Source organism: Lagopus muta, chromosome 4 (assembly GCF_023343835.1).
Source record: "Lagopus muta isolate bLagMut1 chromosome 4, bLagMut1 primary, whole genome shotgun sequence".
Lineage (NCBI taxonomy): Eukaryota > Metazoa > Chordata > Aves > Galliformes > Phasianidae > Lagopus > Lagopus muta.
In genome coordinates, this window is record NC_064436.1 from 36087062 (window position 1) to 36106384 (window position 19323).

The window sequence follows — 19323 nt, forward strand, 5'->3', positions numbered from 1 at the left end:
AAACATCTGTTACAGATGTTAGTCTGAGCATTTTCACTCCATAATGGCTTTATTCTCCTCTCTGCTAGTAGAGTGAAAAAAGCATCACAAAGGTACATGTGGAATGATGGGTTTGAACCTGTGTGGGAAGACTGACTGACATCAGTGTACAATATTGCAAGCTTCTTTTGCCAGATCCAAAAACGTCTCTTCTGTTGTAGTTCACAAACAATATGAAAGATTACATACTTCATGAACAATATGAACTACAGTTAAAATGTAAATGAAATTGTAGTATCAAAAAATATTTTTATATGAATATATTAGTCTTGAATCCGTATATTTATTTAAAAAAATTACTTTCCCTGCCCATCCCATCCTCCCCCAACTTTAACAACTATTGGTACCTTTTAGGATAAGTTTTAAGTCCTAATGTTAGATTTTCACTGAGTTTAGACGACCAACTTCTGATCTGTATGTTTGAAAAGATAATGAGGGGTTACATTTACCTATGATGATTGGTATTAAGTCTACAAAATGGAGACGTTAAGAGTTCTTAATTGTCACAGTTCTCCATCTTTTTTGTTCTGAGATCTTTCAGGTATGCTTATAACTTTAAAATGAAAGAAAATGCAAGTACTGTGTCTTCCCCTCCTTACCTCCTCCTCAGCCCCAGTTGCATCTTTTACATATCTTATTTTCCTGCTATTTCAGCTAAAATAGCTATTTTCTGAAGCACAATTAACAAATAATTTGTATTATCCGTGCTAATAAAATCATATAACCATTTAATCCAAATGATCCCATATTTTCTTTGTGTTAGAGAAGATGCTTGAGATGAGAGGAACTATCTTTTGCCTGTATAGGTTTTCCATCTAAGAAATTTGTCTGTCAGATATCTAGCATTTTACAGATATTTTCTAGAAACATACAAAGTTTTGTAGCTGATGTCACTGAAAATGCTCTTGGCACTAAACCTTCAAAAGAAATATGAGTTCTGAGTCCACTGTTGCTGTTACCATTCTTCCCCACTGCAATTAATTTTCCTTCAGGGATTCAGACAAAGGGAACTTTGCACCTTGAGTTTCTCACTTGCTCCGTAACACAGTAGTAGCTGCAAATGGTATCTGAGAGCTGGGATGAGAGAAAAGTTCATTCTTTCCTGACCAGAGCAGCTGATGTTTGATGGTCATGCTGTTGTTAGTTCTTGATTATAGAACATACTGGGACAGTAAAACATTGATTACTTTGGACTCTTTAGCTCATATAGAAAACTTTAGGGTTCCCTTGAATGTGGACTGAGGAGAACACAAATGAGATCCATTACTTACTCACTGAACTAATTTGCGTTATAGCATTTAATTCATTAAAATAAAAGTCCGGGTACTTAGATATACTTTTCTGATTTTATGATAACTGAGTTCAAGAAGGCTTTCTAGGTGGGTGACTGTCTAGTGAAACATTCTGTGTCTAATATTTTAATTTCCCTTCTGCAAATTGTTTATAGGAAAAGGACTAAGAAGAAAAATGAAAGTGATCTGGCTGTTGTTGGAAAGGAAACTCATTTTCTGTAAAATTTTAATCAAAGTGATGAACACAGGACAAGAACTGGGGATTACTAGAAGGAAAATCAGGCCCTTTCAGGAAATGAAATGCCTCTGACTCAGCTCTGTGTTTAGATATGTGGTGAGCAAAGGGTATTAAAGTGAATGCTGAAAATTTGTTCACTTACCAACCACAGAGCATGTAGATTTTATCTCATTGTACACATAAACATACTGTGCATTCAGATTGCCTTTAATACATACCTCTTCATATTATACTGTCATGACATCTTTATTATCTTTATTTGCTAGGCTGCTGTAACAAATGAGATAACATAACTGTTCTGCCCCTCCCCTTTTTTCATCACACAAATTATTAAACATAAAGTGTTGAACACACTAATTTTAATATTGGAGAGAATGTCTTTCTTTTATTTTACTGTGATGCCGTAACGCAGTCAATCAGAAAACTAAGACCACATTGTTTAATATCTTCTTGGTTCAGAGACACAACTCTTTCTGTTATCTGAATAAAAATTGCAGGGCAGGGGTATCTATCAATGAATACTAGCAAGCTTAGCTATGGATATAACTTGCATCAATTCTATCATTCTTTCAGGGATATTTGTCAAGGTCAATTTTTCTTATACGTGTAAGAAGGATGTAACACACAGACCATCTGAATCTTATTTTCCAAACCTTTTTTCTCATCTTCATTTTTGTTATCTGCTTGGTTTCCAGTTTGTCTCTCTAAAATGTCATGTCCCACACTGAATCGAGTCAGCCCGGCTCTTGAAACTTGAGCACTGCTGAGAAGCTTACTGTATTGATTTGACACATGTTGTTATTGTTAAGATAATAAAATACGGCATTTGTCTTTTTTTTTTCAGTATAAGCATCTTATAATTCTCTCCGAAGCTGTAATGACCATATCTATATTTACATGAATGTTTCTTGCCCCACATTTCTTGTTAGTATTTGCTTTTGGTTTAATATTCAGAAGCATTGCAAATTTTTAGACTGTAACATATATTTTTTTAAAAAAGCATATGAAATGTGATAGGTCATGGAAAACTAAGACAAATAATTTTGTGTAATAAGGAATATGCAGATAAGATATTATAGATTAAAGGGAACTTAAAAAAAAAAATGCTCAGTCAAATACTTGAATGGTTTAAAATCGGATAATGTGTTTCAAGGGTCCCCACCAGCAAAAACTGTTTATCTAAAAAGCCAGGAGCAGTTTGAAATTACGAGCTGGTTGAAAGTAGGTGCAGAAAACTGAACAGAAGAAGATCAAAACAAGATAGTTAAGCTCAGGTGAAAAGACATTACATAGGAATACTCTTAGCAGGCACTCTTGCTGCAAAGAGAGCTCTGCCAGGAAAACACTATCGGATATTAGTGGGTAAACTCAGTAATGTAAGTCACTGGTTGTTAAATGCTTCAGCATAACTGAGGTAAAGGCTTATCTATTCACTTGAAAATGCACAGAATTAGCAAGTCTTTGTTCATTATTCAGATATCTGATGTCAATCAGCTGCAGTCTTTTTAATCACAGATAAGGAACTCAAATCTGCAGTAACTTTATTGAGAATTACTATTCAGGATAGGTAGCAATCAGGTTTGGTATCTTAACCACTCTGAAGCTACAGTATAGCATTCCCAAAGATATTGCTTTTAATTCAGAAAAATTGGCACAGTAACAGCGACATTTGAAACAGAAGGGACAGTAGACATGTAATGGTAGAGTTCAAAAATTTGCTACCATGTTGTCTCAGCTACAGATGTCACCTTTCAAGTGCTGAAGTTGATTTCAAAATCAGTAGTTGAAATCAGCTGAAACTGCTACTTTAGTTCACTTTGCTTTTGCACTACTAAATAGACAAAGTAATGGTCTGCTGTGGATGTATGTAACGTAACAGACTGAGTGAGGCTAATCCAAACTGGTTTTTAGATTGTTACATATAGTATGCCTCCTTGTCTCTTTATGTGAAATAGTCATAAGAAGCCCCCATAAGATACCACCATTACTTATGTTGCTTTAGTACCCAGTTAACTCAAAAGGTCACACTCCTGTCATAGTATACTCTGTACATTTAAATACTCTCTTAGGTTCAACCTATGTAAATAACTAATATTCCACACAACTTAATTTCTGCCCAGTCTTTGAGAAAGTGGTCTTTTAACTTTGCAGTTGTATATGGGAACTGTTGAGTCATGGCCTGAACCACTGATTGAACACCTGAAGCAAGGACCCCATCAGCTCTGGAAGAACAGGTGAAGGCAATTCAGCTGTGTGACCAGAAAGGGTGGAGCCTGGCTGCACCCGTCCAAGACCGCATGTAAGGGCTGACTGCTATGAGAAAGGATCTCTTACAGGAAATTCTTCCTTTTGGAGTTTTCTATTGTAAGCCTAGGACGTGGGTGAGTATTTCATTTTTGATTGTTTCTTTCCACCATGATAATCGAACTGTAAACCTGTAAAATACCATCCTAACCATGCCACTTTTCTAACTATACGTTTGTTAATCGTACAGTAGTAAACCATATACTTGGTCTCTTCAGCATGTAAATTTAATTTAATGTAAATTTACTGGTGACTCTGCTTATCATGGAAAATGACAGATCTTTTCTGAAATCCTGAATTCTAAAACAAAACTTAAGAGTATTTGCTAGCTAGGTAATAATACAATCAAAGCTTACGGGTGTTAAAAATAGCAGGAAATCAGGAATATGAGGTAACCACTGAGTTTTATTAATGAAAATTGTCTAATATTTAGTTTAACACAGTTAATCTCCAAAAAAGTTATTATCTGGGATGTAATATAATTAATGCACAAAGGTACTCGTGCCTGGAGCTTTATGTAATGTGTTTTTTCTTGTACTGTTTTTTGTGTGTTGTTTTCAACTGTCGATACAAGTTTTACTTTCTCTACAATATTTATTTGTTAATTATGAAATGCATTTCTCCTATAACTTAAACAACCCTTGCCACACAAACAAAAAATCCCAAATTCTCCTATTTTCTCTGTAACAGCCTAAAGTTTAGGCAACCAAGATTAAGCTAAATTTTCTTCACCTGTTTGAATAGCCTCAATGGTATTTTTTTTAACCATTTCTGTGAGTAAATGTGAGTTACATTTGAGTTCCAGTTGTAAAATACACTGAGTAGCCCCAGCTCCCAGTAAGTAAAAATCTTATTCAGAATGATCTGGTATGACTCTCCAGTAGTATTTACCCTGTGAGCTTTATAATTCTGAACTAAGAATATTAGGCTTTAAGTTCAGTCCCTAATTCATTTTAGTGGCTTCCATCTGCAAATGAGCCCTTATCGTTCTTTATCCCTCATTTTGTAATGTCGTTCTGCAAGAGAAATCAAAAGAATCTTTCATGAATAGGGACAGGTTAAAATCTCACTGTGGGCTCTCTTAGTGTTGTGGTCATTTATTATCTTGTGTGATTGAGCCAATAGATAGTAATTTTTATTTCGCTATCAGATAAGTTTCCTGTTCCTGAAAAGAAACTGAATAGCTTACAAAAATGCTCGCTATTTCAGTTGCTCTAATTCTATTAGAGAAAGTGACTGGCATTTAAGGAAAAAAACAAATGTTACATTAACATATTAACTAGTCCTAGCACTATCAAACTTCCCTTTTTGTTAGAAAAGTGGCGAACTTAGCTTTTTACAGTAGTTGTCAGTATCCAGGAATGAGGGATAAGATATTGAGGATATTCTCTACTGGACCATTTTCAGTAGGTGAAATTTAGCATAGTGTTCTCAATAGAGGAAGAGGATTCTTAAGAGCAACTCTCCAATGCAGTTTATTTGATGTGATTTTAGAGAGGAAGAAAATGCATGTAGATTAGAAAAATGAATAAGTGCAGGGTTTTTGAGATATGTCTTCTGTTCTTTTGTACACTGACATTGTCACAGTTGGATTTTGATCCCTGAGGTGGACTTTTCTGTAGTATTATGGAGTGATATAAAAACAGTGAAGCTACTGAGGTGCAATAGTGCTTATTTTATGACCAGACTATCTCCATGGAGACAAAAAATACTTGTAAGCAGGGGAAGATTCATTACTGTCTAGAATCTTCTTTTGAGTCCTTTATCCTGGAGAAGACCAAAGGAAAGAGAAGGAACACCTGTGTCTATGAAAGTGTCTACTTCATAGAAAGTTCCATTCAGGCATCATGAATTTCTCTTTTACTCAGGAACAAGTTGAGAATGATTTAGCTACCCAATGCAAACTGGAAACTGAAGCTAACCTGTGTGGTTTGTTTTTTTTCTCAGATGGATAAGCTGATTCTTTCATGTGTACTCTGCATTATGAGTTATATTTTGTTTTGCTTATTTTGAACATTATTATAAGTCTTTATTTGCAGAACTCTACCTGTGCACAATTTAAAATGAGGATGATTGTGCTCTCAGGCTATTACAAAATACATATATGTTTTTTTTCTGTCAATAAAATTTAAGTTGCATATAGAATCAGAGATACAAACTGACTTTTTTTTTTTAATTCAAGATATAATTTAAGTCGGATATTTCACGTTTAGATTCAGAATATTTTTTACCTTTAGTTTCAGTGTGCTTCAAGGAAGGGTTATAAAGAAATGGGAGAACTCTATTAGATAGGAAGTGATGAAGGAGTTATTTGGTGTGTGGGAGTCCTGTGCAAACAGTTAAAGTCTTTAGAAAAGAACAAATCTTCCTGTGAAAGTTGTATTGATTACACAGAGGAAAGTCCATTCTAAATGCTTTTATAGCACTGCATTGCCTGAGGAAGTAAAATCTACTATACTTGGATTATGAACTTTTTGTTTCTGGACTCCATTTTCTTAGTAGACAGCTGGAAGAAACAAGCATTGTTATTCCTTCTATTAAGCAACGTTATTAAGAAGTCTCTATTTTTCCTATTTTTGTACTGCTGATATTTTCAAAACATATGTGATTTGCCATGTGCTCCAGCTAAGCAGTGTATGTTGGCTCACAGAATGATTTTTCAGGACAGTCAGTTTTTCAGATCCCAGACCCTTGGGGCAATGTGTGAACAACACTGGATAAGATTTGGGCTGCAGCTCCTGATTAATATTTTTCTAATGACTCAAGTCACTGCAGGCATTCATTCAGCTGTAGTTGATTTAGTTGTGTTAGGAGCATGACTGAAATACAACTATGATTAAATATGATGTGAAAAAAGCTACCCAAACAACTATCGCTCATTAGCGTGAATGCTGCTGCCTTATACAAAGAAATTGCATGTCTCTTTGGCTTGTGGAAATATTTAAGAAAAAAAAAATAAGGGAGAAGAAAGAGCAGTTCTTTTTTCTTTCTCTTAAGCGGGGCATATATTAAGCTGAAATTGAGGATGTGATCTGAGTTTGGAAGGTTTGTTCCTTTGTAAGTGAAAGCTAGAGGAAAATCCCACTTTATAGGAAGAATGACAAATGCTGGTGCTATAGTGGTAAGAAAAGAATATTGCAAAATTTGAGTCTCAGAAAAGGTAGTGTTAGCTTAAATCAGCAGTGACTGCAAAACTCATGGACTGTACAGGTCATCTTTTTGTGTGTGGTGGTTGAGATCAGAGTCATTGGGGCTGAACTAACTCTTGGAAGCTGGAAAAGGTGAATTGCATGCATGCTGTGTGTTCACCTATTTCTTGTTTCCATTGAGGGGCCTGACATTAACACCTCATTGATGCTGAAATGATGTAACCTGCTTCTTCTAGCAATGTTTGTTTTTTGTTTTTTTTTTTTTCTCTTGTCTTCAATTTCTGCTCAATGCAGCTGAAGTTGGTACCTGGAGGTTCTTTAACTCCCAGGAACAGTGCAGTTGATTAAATTGACTCACAACAAGTGTCTTCAAACATCACATTTTCCTTCCCTCAAAGGCTTGAGGCATGTAGAGAAAGAGTGAAAATGATTTAAAAAAACCAACAACAACAAAAAAAACCCTTCCTTACTTTCACCTAAATCTTTGGAGCCTACAGTACTTTTTCCTTTGACTGACCCTTGTTTCTAACTGTAAGAAACAGGCTGTGCTGCGCACAGCAGGTTTTCTCTGTCCTCTTGTAATCCCCTTCCTGACAATTCTTAATGAATCCTTGATTTTTTTTTTTTTTTTTTTTTTAGCAACAGAATAGGAAGGTATGTGAAAAAGATTTATTGCCTGTAATACAGAAATTTAAAGAATATTCATCTGTACAGCAGTGCTGTAGTTATTCTTTTTCCAGAGCTTCCAGTGTCATGCCAGTTGTAGACAAACACCTAGAAAGACTTAAAACACTCTCAGTTCTGTACTTTTTTTAGTCACCCTGTGTTTTCAATATAACTGAGTGGTAGCTTTAGCAGTAGACTTATGGCAGGTTAGTAGATATTTAAAATAGTTTAAAATTATTTCTTAGGAAAACTGTTTTTTTTTTTTAAGGGGAAAGCAGAAGATTGTTGGAAAAATTTAATGAGGATGTAAACTATAATACAAGGAAATGACAGAACTGCTATGAGTTAAAAAAAAATCCCTGTATCTTAATGTGTAGGTGTACCACCGTTCATTACATTCTTGCTAGCTATGGACTGGCATTTTTGTATAGTAATACATTATAAATAATCTGAAATATTAAAAAAAAAAAATAATCCTAAAATGGACTGTGTGTTTGGATATGGGAACTGTTTTTTCTCTCAAAATAGATTTATTTATGAGTTTCATGCCTACCAGCAGAACTTCAGAGATTAATTTGCACTGGTGACATCTTAAAACATTTGCCATGCTTTAATATTCAGAAATTCCAGAGTTTTTGTAGTGACCGGTGTGGGAATTACTGGTTTTAGGGAAAGATTGCTCCTGATTTTAATTAACTAATGTGTTCTAAATGATAAAAAATACATTATTCTGTCTCCCCAAATGGATTGTTCATATTTGCTTTCTCGTATAGGCATTGTTGGCAAAACTGTCAATCATTCTAAGTGAAATGATGCAGAACCTGGAGCTCGAAGAGCAGGCTGGCTTAGGTGTATGGAAACTATCTTTGTACCTTTCTGATTTTGATTTGCTCCTGTCTGTGAAGTACCCTTCACTGTTGTTCAGATAGTCATCTTTACACAGATAGGAGTGAGAGATGTAACAGAGAGAAGCATTCTAGAGACTCTGGACACTGCTGCCTTTCGAAGATAGTTCCTTTCAGACAGCCCCTCCAGACCTTCTGCCTTCTTTCCACAGGAGGGAAATTCTCTCAGAAGTGTCTTACTACTTTGAAAGAAAGAAGGGAAATATGACAGAATTTTATTAAGTCCCTTTTAAAATCTAGTCAAGTTGGGTTAATAAAGGACAGAGAATTTTTAGTGTGGTTTTTCTATGTGCTTCTCATGTTTTTGTTTTTTTTTTAATTTCATTTTTCTTAAAGGCTACTGCAGCATTAATCCCCTCTTGATATAAAGGCCTCTTATGTCAATGGAAAAGTACTCTCATGGTCTGCTTTGATTTATGTCCTTTGTATTATCCTGTAGCTGAAAGCATTCTCAGCTGGTAATCTGTTTGAGACTGCATAAATATTCATACATACTTAGCATTGCTATTTCTTTAACTTTCATTTTGTTCAAGGAAAAAAGGTGCAATGTCACATGTTTTGGCAGCTAACTGTAAGTTCTGCCCTTTTCATTTTTTTCTTTTTATCTCCCAATTTATGTTAATTTGAGGTTTCCGTCTCATAAGGACACCTAAGACATTTCTGTTGTCTAAAAAATGGCTGCCTGAAAGGGGGAATGGTACTGACAGACTTTAAATGGTTCTGTTTGGCGTAAGTGAATTTTAGTTAGAAAGCAATTGGAGTTCCTTAAAGTAACCACTGAGAAGAAAGGTGATATTAGTGACAAATTAAGTGGGTAATTTACAAATATACCTACAAATGCCAATCTGGCACAAATTGGTTTCCTTCCAGGCTACTCTAGTTGAATTTAACTTCTTTGACCTTCATCTACATTTTTGCATAATGCTATTCTTATAGGTTTAAACAGACTGATATGGGATTCTTCAAATAAATATATGAACAGATGTTATGTTCTAGGTACTGTACTGAAAATGAATGATGTGCTCATAGGAAATATTTCCTGCTTCTTCCATACTCAAAAAGAGAAAGCATGTAGTTTTGAACAGTAAGCATCTCACTTCCTCTCCAGTGCCTGGAAATGGGCATTCCCTATGGCTGCTGCTTGTAGCAGGACTGCTTAAATTTTAAATTCTATGCAGGTATGAACCTCTCATTTCAGTGATTTAAGTGCCTTTTGGGTTTGTCTTCTCTGGACAATTTTTTTAATCAAGAAGTGTTTTTAAGTAATTAGCTGAAGATAACAATTCTTGTTCCTGCTGTTTCAAAACTTCAGGTCAGATTTTGATGTAGTACCCACAAGGAAGCAATGGTATGCATGCTGCAGTTGAAAAAACACATTCAAGAGATGAAAATCAGTAATGTAAATAGTAAGACTGAAAAAGAAGAGCTCTTGGCTTTTCTCTGAAAGTTTTCTTAGCTCTTTGGCAAGACTTTTGATAGATGGAAAGCATGTAACTAAAAATAAAACTTGTATCAGTAAGTTTGATTAAGCTACATGATGATAAAAAACTTTCTTGCCCCTCTCACCTACTCTATCCACATATTAAATTATCTTCAATACACAACAATCTAAATCTTTGAACAGAATATAAATTGTATATAGCCATGCCAATTTATGCTAACTTAAAAAAAAAAAAAAAAAAAAATTAAATCAAGCACACATCTCATTAAATTGATTTGTTGGAAATGAAGAATTATCAGTTATAAGTAGAATGCTTTAAATGCAACCTAATTCCATGTGTGAATACATTTGCTAAATATGGCTCTGCTACTATAAAAATATTTTGGCTTCCCTTTTTAATCAGCATTTTTAATATCTCAACTCTTATGCCTTAGAAGCTGGCCTTCTCCCTTCATCTACATTTGTAGTAGAGATGACAAATAATTCTCCATTTATTTCCTTGCTTACTGGTTTTAAGACAGGCATTTGAAAACTGAGTTATTGACTTTTAACTTTATACTTAGGGGCAAATTTTCTCAGTTGGGTTAAATTCAGTATCTTTGGTTATATGGAGCTCATCTGAGAAAGCAGGGTTTATTTCTCAGATGTAGTGAGGTGGAACTGCAGGGCATCCAGCAACCTGGTGAGCACCTCCTCCCCCTTAGCATCCACATGCATTCCCAGGCCTGCTTTCCTGCCCTGAAGGTCAGATTGCAGCTGCAGATTGTCTCCAAGGCCAGGGACACTAGTGTCTGGTGAACAGTTCTGGTGAACTTGGAAACAAAGTGCACAGAGTGAACTAATGTGGGTGCCAATTCCTATCTGAGCAGCTGGGCTGTACTGAAAGAAATCTCTGAGGTCATTGGTTTTATCACAGAAGTTGATTCAACTTCAGCACTTAGTGCAGAAATTAATGAGACCGCTGGCATCTATGAGACATCTTCATCCCATATTGCTTATTAATGTTTTGAAACATTTCCTTTCAATTATCAGTAACGTGATGTGCGAGAAAAATCTGGAACTACATATGAAGTTTGCTGTCTTTCAGTCTCTGGTGCAGTAACGTGCTCCTTTGGAGTCAGCAGTGTGGTTTCCAGATTTCAGTAGCTGATCCATTTAGAGTCTAAATTTGAGATCAACCAAAACCCATAAATTAAAACAGAGCATCCTTGTGCAAACCTTCAAAGGGGCACAAATGACTGGCTCTTTCAGCACTAAAAAGCCTCCCCATCACATACTGATTACTGGATGTTCATATCTATAGGAGTCAGAGCAAGTTCACCAGCACTTCATAGGTCTTTTAGTCAGCTTTTGTAGAATCATGAAATTGATTAGGTTGGAAAAGACCTTAATGATCATCTAGTTGCAATATCCTGCCGTGGGCTAACACCAGATCAGCCTGCCTGAGGCTTCCATCCAACCTGGCCTTGAATACCTCCAGGGGTGGGGCATCCATAACTTCTGAGCAGCCCGTGAGAGAGCCCTATCACCCTCTGAGTAAAGAATTTCTTCCTACCATCTAACTGAAATCAACCCTCTTTTAGTTTAAAGTAGTTCTCCCTTGTCATATCACTATTAGAGCATGTAGAAGGTCACTTGTCTTTGTGTTCAATTGTGAGATAGATTTAGCTCATTTCTGCATTCCCTCAGAGAATGTAAGCTTTTTCGAGTTTGGTCACAAAATGGTGTTTGTGATGAGTACTTACATAAGCATATGAAATGTTCATTGTGAAACTAAAGCTCTTACAAATGCTTTCATGCTGCATTGTTTATATTGGGATGTATGTTTGCTTCTGTTTGGGAAGATGTCTTGGTAGGCTATTCCCTGATGTTCTGGGGACTCTGACATCCAAACAGATTTTTCATGTCTGATTGCTCTGAATCATGTATAGCAGGGACTTGAACATGAGCCTCTACAACTGAGGCAGTTACCTTGATCTTTTGATCCTAAGCATTAAAAAAGCACATAGAGGAGCCTACTACTCCTCCTAAGTAAGTTACTCTTTCTAATTAGACAGTTCACAATCCAAAAATAAGCAGAGTTTATCTTTTTTTTTATGTTTAAGTGAACATTTCATTTTTCTGGAATCTTTTTTTGTCCTATACTGAGTAAAATAAATGTTTCTGGTTCTTGGGAAGCGTTTTGTACTTCCTGTTGATGGGTAGTCTTATTCTGCAGCCATTGATTATTTTGAAAAATACTTCTGAGTCAAAATGTTGTTCTATACTTTATTCATTAAAAAAAAGTCAGAATTATACTTCATAAGATTTTTATTCTGTGGTGCTTGAATAAGAGTCATGCTTGATGCCTTTAGTGTCTTGGTTATATGCATCAGAGACAAAATGCATTTTCTGAGCTGCTTCTAAATAATGTTACTTGATTCTGAACCAAACAACAATTATCTTCTTGAGTATTAAAATATTGTATTAAGATCATTATGGAGAATCAAATATAATAATTTAATTCTTCCACTAATTGTAGGATGTATCATGTCCCACCTGTGAAGAGTGGGAGGGATGACCAGATTTGGAAATTCCCGCAGATAGATTTAGGTGAAATGACAATCAAGGTCCAAACATAATCATCATTTTTAATAAAAATGTCTGTACAATTATCTTAAAAATATTGGCACTCTTACAATTACATCTACATAAGCTGTGAGGTTAATATATGCAAAATTATTTTTATATGCAAAGTTGTTATATGCAAGAAACTGAAATAACCTTGGGTTACTTAACAACTTTAAGAGGGAAAAGAAAGAGAAATAGGGGGTGGGGGAACAGAGATAAATAAATGGGTAGGAAGGGATCACTGGGTCTGCATTTCAATGCTTATGCAGCCAGTATGAATTCTTAGTCTGTAAATGCTCTCATCCAAGTCCAGAAGTTCCAAAATACCAAAGTCTCAAAGTTCCGCAAAGTTCAAAGTCTTCCCAGAACCACTCTTTTTCTTTCTCCCTCTAGTGTATATGAACACTTGGGTATAGTTAGCTCAGTGATTGGGTGATTTCTCTCGCTTTTGTTTAGTTTGATGTTCAAGAGATGACATGCATATTTTTTTAAGGAGTTCTGCTTCTTCCCCAAAGTTTTTATTACACTGAATAATGCAAGAACATGAATGAATCCTTTTCTTCCAGTGATCACACAGCTTTGCTGGGTTAGGCTGAAGATTTTGTAATACGCATTAAAGGACATTCCCATATCCTTACCAGATAAATTCATTTGAGTACAACAGAATATGTAGTCTTAAGCGCCCACAATGGGGAAGGCACAGAAAAACCTGCAGACTAAATTGAAACTTTTATTTCTTTTGCAGGTTGCTCCTAATATAAATACACTGGGTAGGATTGGGGCAAAAAATTTTGAGACTGATCTCAGTAAGCCCATCAAGCTTAGCTTGTCTATACTGCTACTGTTGCTCTGCTTCCAATGTATAAGCCAACTTAACTTTCTTTTACTAATACAGATTTTTCTTTTAAAAAAACTAATCCATATAATTTTTCTTATCTTTTTATTTCATTTTCGTTTTTATATGCTTTATCATTTTCGTTTTTATATGCTTTATAAAAATGAGTGTAGTGTAAAAATATTTTCCTGGTTTTAGCTTGTCTCTAGATGATGTTAATGGATTTATTTATAACAGTTTTAATATTTATCCATTAAAAACCTTCAGTAGTCTCAAGTAACTGCAATGTTAGAAAATTAAAAAGATGTATCAGATTGTTCCTCTTTTTATATATCTATTTTTAATTTATACAAAAGGAGCAGACAAGCTGCCAATGTCCCATTTGTATGTTTGGATACAGAAATACAGAGTGTACTGCAAGTCTGACAATATTACATACTTACACTGATATCACAATGAAACTTTAATATTCTGGAATCCATATACTATTTCGTGTTTTTGTGTAAATCTATTCAAACTGAGACAATTTATATGTTATTAAATAGATATTTGATTTGGAAGAGGTGAAGGAGCTCAAGGAAAGCTGCATAAATCTGAATGAATATCAACAGAAATAAGAAACTTTATTTACTGAAGAAAAGGATGGTACAGAAATCAGGACAAAAGATTGTGTTAACAATATTGCTTAGACTATGGGACTTTTTAGAATAACTGAAAAACAAGATCTCTGCTGATTTTGTGATGATAACAGGTTAGCCGTGTGCAGAAGCCAAAGACATAATTACTTGGAAACGTTCTTGCTCCAATGGTAAGTATAGAGGTCTTGATACAGAGACATCAGTTAAAGGTAGACTGGCAGATGAGATTGCTGTGATATAAGTGTGGAGGAAAAAGAAAAAAAAATGCATCGAAGGCTGAGAGCAAGGAGTTGTCCTACTGAAAACTAGAGGATCAGTGAAACATTTTGCAAAGGTTGAGTTAAAAGAGCGGTGACAGTCATAGACAAAGGACAAGCAAGAGATGAGTGAGAGAAGCCAGGTTGGTAAAAGATAGAATGAAAAGAAATATAGAATAGGTAGAAAATTTTAAAGGTGATTGACAGACCAAAGAGCATGAAAATCTAGTAATGGATCAGGGACTGACAAAGAGAAGGTCATTGCAGGCTGTCAAGAGCAGTTTCTGTTAGCAGATGTATTTTGGTTGGTGCTGATGGAAAGGGACCTCAGGCAGGTGCTGTAAACAATGAAAGGTGAGCGGGAAAGGAGTGATATTTAGTCCATGAAGGAGGGTTGAGATTGGGGCATTCATTCTTCTGTTTAAGAAGGCCAGATATATCATACAATGTCTGAGGAGTATCATATTTTAAGAGAAGAGCTTATTCTAGTGCACTCAATTTCCAAATTGCATTTTATCTTAAATAGAACAGAGAGCTTATAGCAAGATCAAAAACATGAGTAGAGGAGTATAATTGTGGGCTGCATTCACTGATTTGCTTTAGCATTCATAAGACTTTGCCATGTTATCATCTGTACTTCTGTACAGTGTGTAAGGGTAGGTAATGCACAGAACTTGCTTTTCCCAGAGTGAGTGTGAATTAAAATTTTTGAATCCTCTAATCCATGAACATAAATTTTATATACGCGTTTAGAATACATTACTACATGTATTTGTTATCTAAAGCTTTTTACTTTAAATAAATGCCCAGCATAACACAACAGTATTTCTATATAGAACACATTCGTATACTTCAAATTAATATCTCAACTCCTGTGGAAGCAGTTCATTTAAAAACTTCTTGTGGCCAGTCTGTTTCTATTTCATCATATACTCTATATGTTAAATGATGCTAAAAGTGTGACAGTGTTTGATTTTGATGTTTCATCTTTTACCATTGAAAATTTCAATTTTTGTTGAAGGTCTGAAAGTAAATAGCAAACTTCCCATCAATGCATATTGTGACCTGTAGCTGAGCATGCTTAGTTGTTTGGTTTATCTATCTATAATGTAGGTTCATCAGTGTTCAATGCAAGTAGTTTATAAGCTGATGCTACTACTTGATCATATGTAACCATTGCAAAGGTCTGAAATGAATTGCTTCTGTTTCTAACATTGTAACATTTCTTAGTTATTATTTCCTTCTTTTTTTCTTTTCTTATCCAGCTAAGTTTATGGAGAACTATCATTATTTTCCTTTTTTTTTTTTTTTTTGACTATTCAGTTAAGATAGTAGATTGCAGCAAGACTCTTCTGTCACATCTGTACAATCGCTTTCTTTCCATCCAATCATGCTAATCTCTCTTCTTTATGTAATTTTCTAAGGTGATTAGAGAAGTAAGATGCCAGAACTATATTTGTCCTGTCAGAAGACCTCAAAAAAAAAAAAAAAAAAAAAAAAAAAAAAAAAAAAAAAAAAAAATTCTTCTGTAAAATGAATTTTTATTATGTAAGCTGGGCTTGGGTTAAGAAACTCTATTACACTTTGAACATAAATGTGTTAAACAGGAATAACAAAATTAGAGTGGACAATAAATAAAATTCCAGTGGTGCAGTTTTACAGTCTTAGCAAAATTAAATCCTTATAATCATGGGAATTATCTTAATATCACTAATAGAAGAATTTTTTTCTGGGAAACAGACCAGGCCGTCTCATTCCAACAAATTCAGATATCATCCATCAGAGTTCAGTAAGTGCCATTCTTCTGTCTGTTGCAAGTTTCCATATGGAATTGTTGTGATGGAAGCATCAGATAACCATAGCAAAACCAAGTAAGATATATTCGAAGAAAATCTTAGTTTATCCAAGTATGATATTACTCTTTTGAAAAGGTGTGCGGGTTTTCAATGATAAAATATAAGAAAAAATCCACCAGGGAGAAAAGAGTCTTGTGACTTCCGGTCAGTTTTATCTTTCTCACTGTCTGGTAAATGGAAACGGAGTAGCAAAGTCTTCAGGCAGCTGTAGTACATCTCTTCTGAGAGACTCTCAGTGTTCTACATGATGTGATGATTTGGAATACTGATAACAAAAATCAAGAAACAACAAGAGTGTGTTAGCGAAAAGTATGTATGTTGATAATTGTAGTAGATGCAGCTCCAAGAACTCTGGGAAGCAAGTAAAGTGCAGAATTTTAATTGATACTGTTGCTACTCAGAATTGCTTCTTCATGTGCAGAATTCCTCATGGTCTTCCTTAATAGTGTCACTTTTCTCCTTTGGAGGAATCATAGTTTCTGGGAGACAAGGCAGTATTAAGTCTCACACTCTTATAGCTTCCTTTCAGAGCCTGCTCATTAATTATTGACCACAATATTTGGACAATAAGTACTTTTATCCAGGAGTTTAGGTTGGACAATTGTAGTTTTTGTATTTAATGTGAGAGAGAAGTGTATTTTAAACCTTAACTGTCCTTATCTGAGGTGACTATGGCCAGGTATCATCTTGCAGTTTTCTTGGAGATCATGCATACAAGGCTCCTTGAAAAATTTAACTCTGTAGGGTTCAGAGGATTAAATTTGTATGGAGTTTAATTGATAATGACTGTGCTAGCGGGCTTCCCATAGCACTGTTGTCTATTTCAAACCCATGTTTTCATCTGTGACCAGCCAAATACATTTAAAGAAAATAATAATCCACAATTCTATTAATTCCACTCTGATGGCCATTAACTTCATGTTCTGGTCTGCTTTAAAATGCTGTTTTGATTTCTTACATTGCTAGTAGGGTGTTTGTTTTTTCTTTTTGTTGTTTCTTTTTAGTTACTTCAATCAGGACTGGGATGGTCAGGAATTGATTATAGCATATGTAGCATATCATCTTTGACTCTGTGAAGTAATCCCCATCATCTGCATTTTAGAGTACCAACTGGTCAGACTCTACTTGAAATAAAGACCCCGGAACTAATTGCAGTTCCTTCTCAAACTTCAGTATATAGGTGGAAGAGACTGACATACTTGCTCTACTGCAAAATACGTAGTTCTTACATTGAGATATTTAATAGTGAAAACATGAAATGTACTCATGTTGAATTTAAGGGTCTGGAGTTTAATATATTTCATGGTAAATAAGTAGAAAGTAACATAATGAAGTGAAAGTACCACTTGAAATTTTGGCATAAGCTGAAAATTAAATGAATAGATTTATTTATTTATTATAAATGAATAAAATTAAATGAAAGATTCATATGTTTCAAATAAGTGCAAATTTCAAACCATCTATCTTTGTTTTGTACCTGATTGACACGCAGGTTGTTGGGATTTTTTTCTTCTCTATCTTCAGGAGAGTTTGAAATCTCAATAATGCATCTAATGCCTAAAATATCCGCCAGAAAACAAAGTCAGTGAAGCTCAAATTGCTTGTCTTGACCTGTGGTAGAAAAGATCTTCATGACTGCTAATTATGGTATCCCTGGTGACAAATGCAGCCTTAGGAGCAGAAACTATAGGATCTGTACTTCAAAACTGCAGGATCTGTACTTCTGTGAAGAATTAATTCAGGCTATTTTGCACCCAGAAGGCACCATATGACTCAATTTCTTGGAGCTGAACCCTCTTACCCTCTCAAACAGGATGGCTACAACAAGGTTGCCAGAAGGGAGCAGTCCCTGGGCTGTGCTGCTGTTTGTCTTATTCTCAGGAGCTGTTTTGGAAAGCACTAATTGCTAATGGCCAAAATCAGGCCAGGGATGTTGGCACAGCATAGCTATAGTGTTCAGCAATGGAGTTAAGGAGAGAAAATGTTCTTCTTGGACCGTAACTCTAAAGCATTATTTTTCCTTGTTCACAATAATGTCTCTCACCGTTAAGTGAAATTGCTTTTCATGCTTTCTCTCACTCCAGATTTGCTGGGGGGTGGCTGGGAAGACTCTTGTGATGTTGATTCTTTCTTGTGTGAAAAGAAATCAACATCGCTCATCTATATTCTGGCACTTCATCAAGCCATACAGCTAAGCACTTTTCACATGGGAAGGGTATATCTTGATATTCGTGTTCTGACAGACTGTTTAGCATAATTATCTGGGGAAACTAGACCTGTGCAATTATATGGTGAATGGTGGAGATGGAAGAAAGGAAGGAGTCTATTTGTTTCTGTGACCCACTCCTGTGCCACTGGCTATTCTTTCCCCCTCTGTTAATTGACTGCACTGGAAGGCATTAGCTGCTCTCAGGTAGGTGTAATAAAGGATACACTGGCTGCTAGGTGTTCCAGCTCAGAAGTGACTAATGACTAAGTGAACTAAAAGAAGTTGCAGAAGAAATTCATGCCCTTTTACTATTCAGAAAACCATTACCAGACTTCTGAATGATACCTTTATATTCTTAAACAGTGGGAGGGATCTTTAGCCAGGCATTCTTTGACACTGATATGAATTTCAACTAGTCTGCTAGTTGATTATAAATAATAAACTAATTGTTGTATTGGCAGAACTGCTTCCTTCACTCTTTTTTTTTTTTTTTTTTTTTTTTTTCTCCCTTCGGGGGAACTTCAAAAACACAAACAAATGAAAACTTTCCAACTTTTCCCTATGAAAAAAATCAGTTTTGCTGAGAGTTTTCTCAAATGAAAATACTTCAGATACTATACAAAAATGTACACATGTGTATACAATACATACAGATTTTTTCCATGCAGCGTAAGCATGCGTGCACACACAGCACTGTTTCTCTGTGAAGAAACCTTCATAGTTTAAAGTTGCATGATAATCTTGTTATATTCTTGCTATGTTTTTCTTTCTTCAATTGCTAGATTTGCATTTTACGAAGTGGCTAAAATAGCCTCGCCTTTCAATTTTATAATATTTGAAGTTTCTGTGTTTTGTTTTTTTTTTAAAGAGAAATACTGTTTTCT

At 35.2% G+C, this 19323-nt stretch overlaps 1 long non-coding RNA gene across 2 annotated transcripts in view; it reads left to right on the plus strand.

Annotated features, from left to right (window-relative positions):
• LOC125691910 (uncharacterized) overlaps nucleotides 1-19323 on the plus strand; it is a 158923-nt gene that overhangs the window by 124292 nt on the left and 15308 nt on the right. For both annotated transcript variants that reach the window (XR_007376313.1, XR_007376314.1), the window contains exon 11: nucleotides 3721-3950. This is a non-coding gene — a long non-coding RNA (uncharacterized LOC125691910). The remainder of the gene's footprint in view (nucleotides 1-3720; nucleotides 3951-19323) is intronic.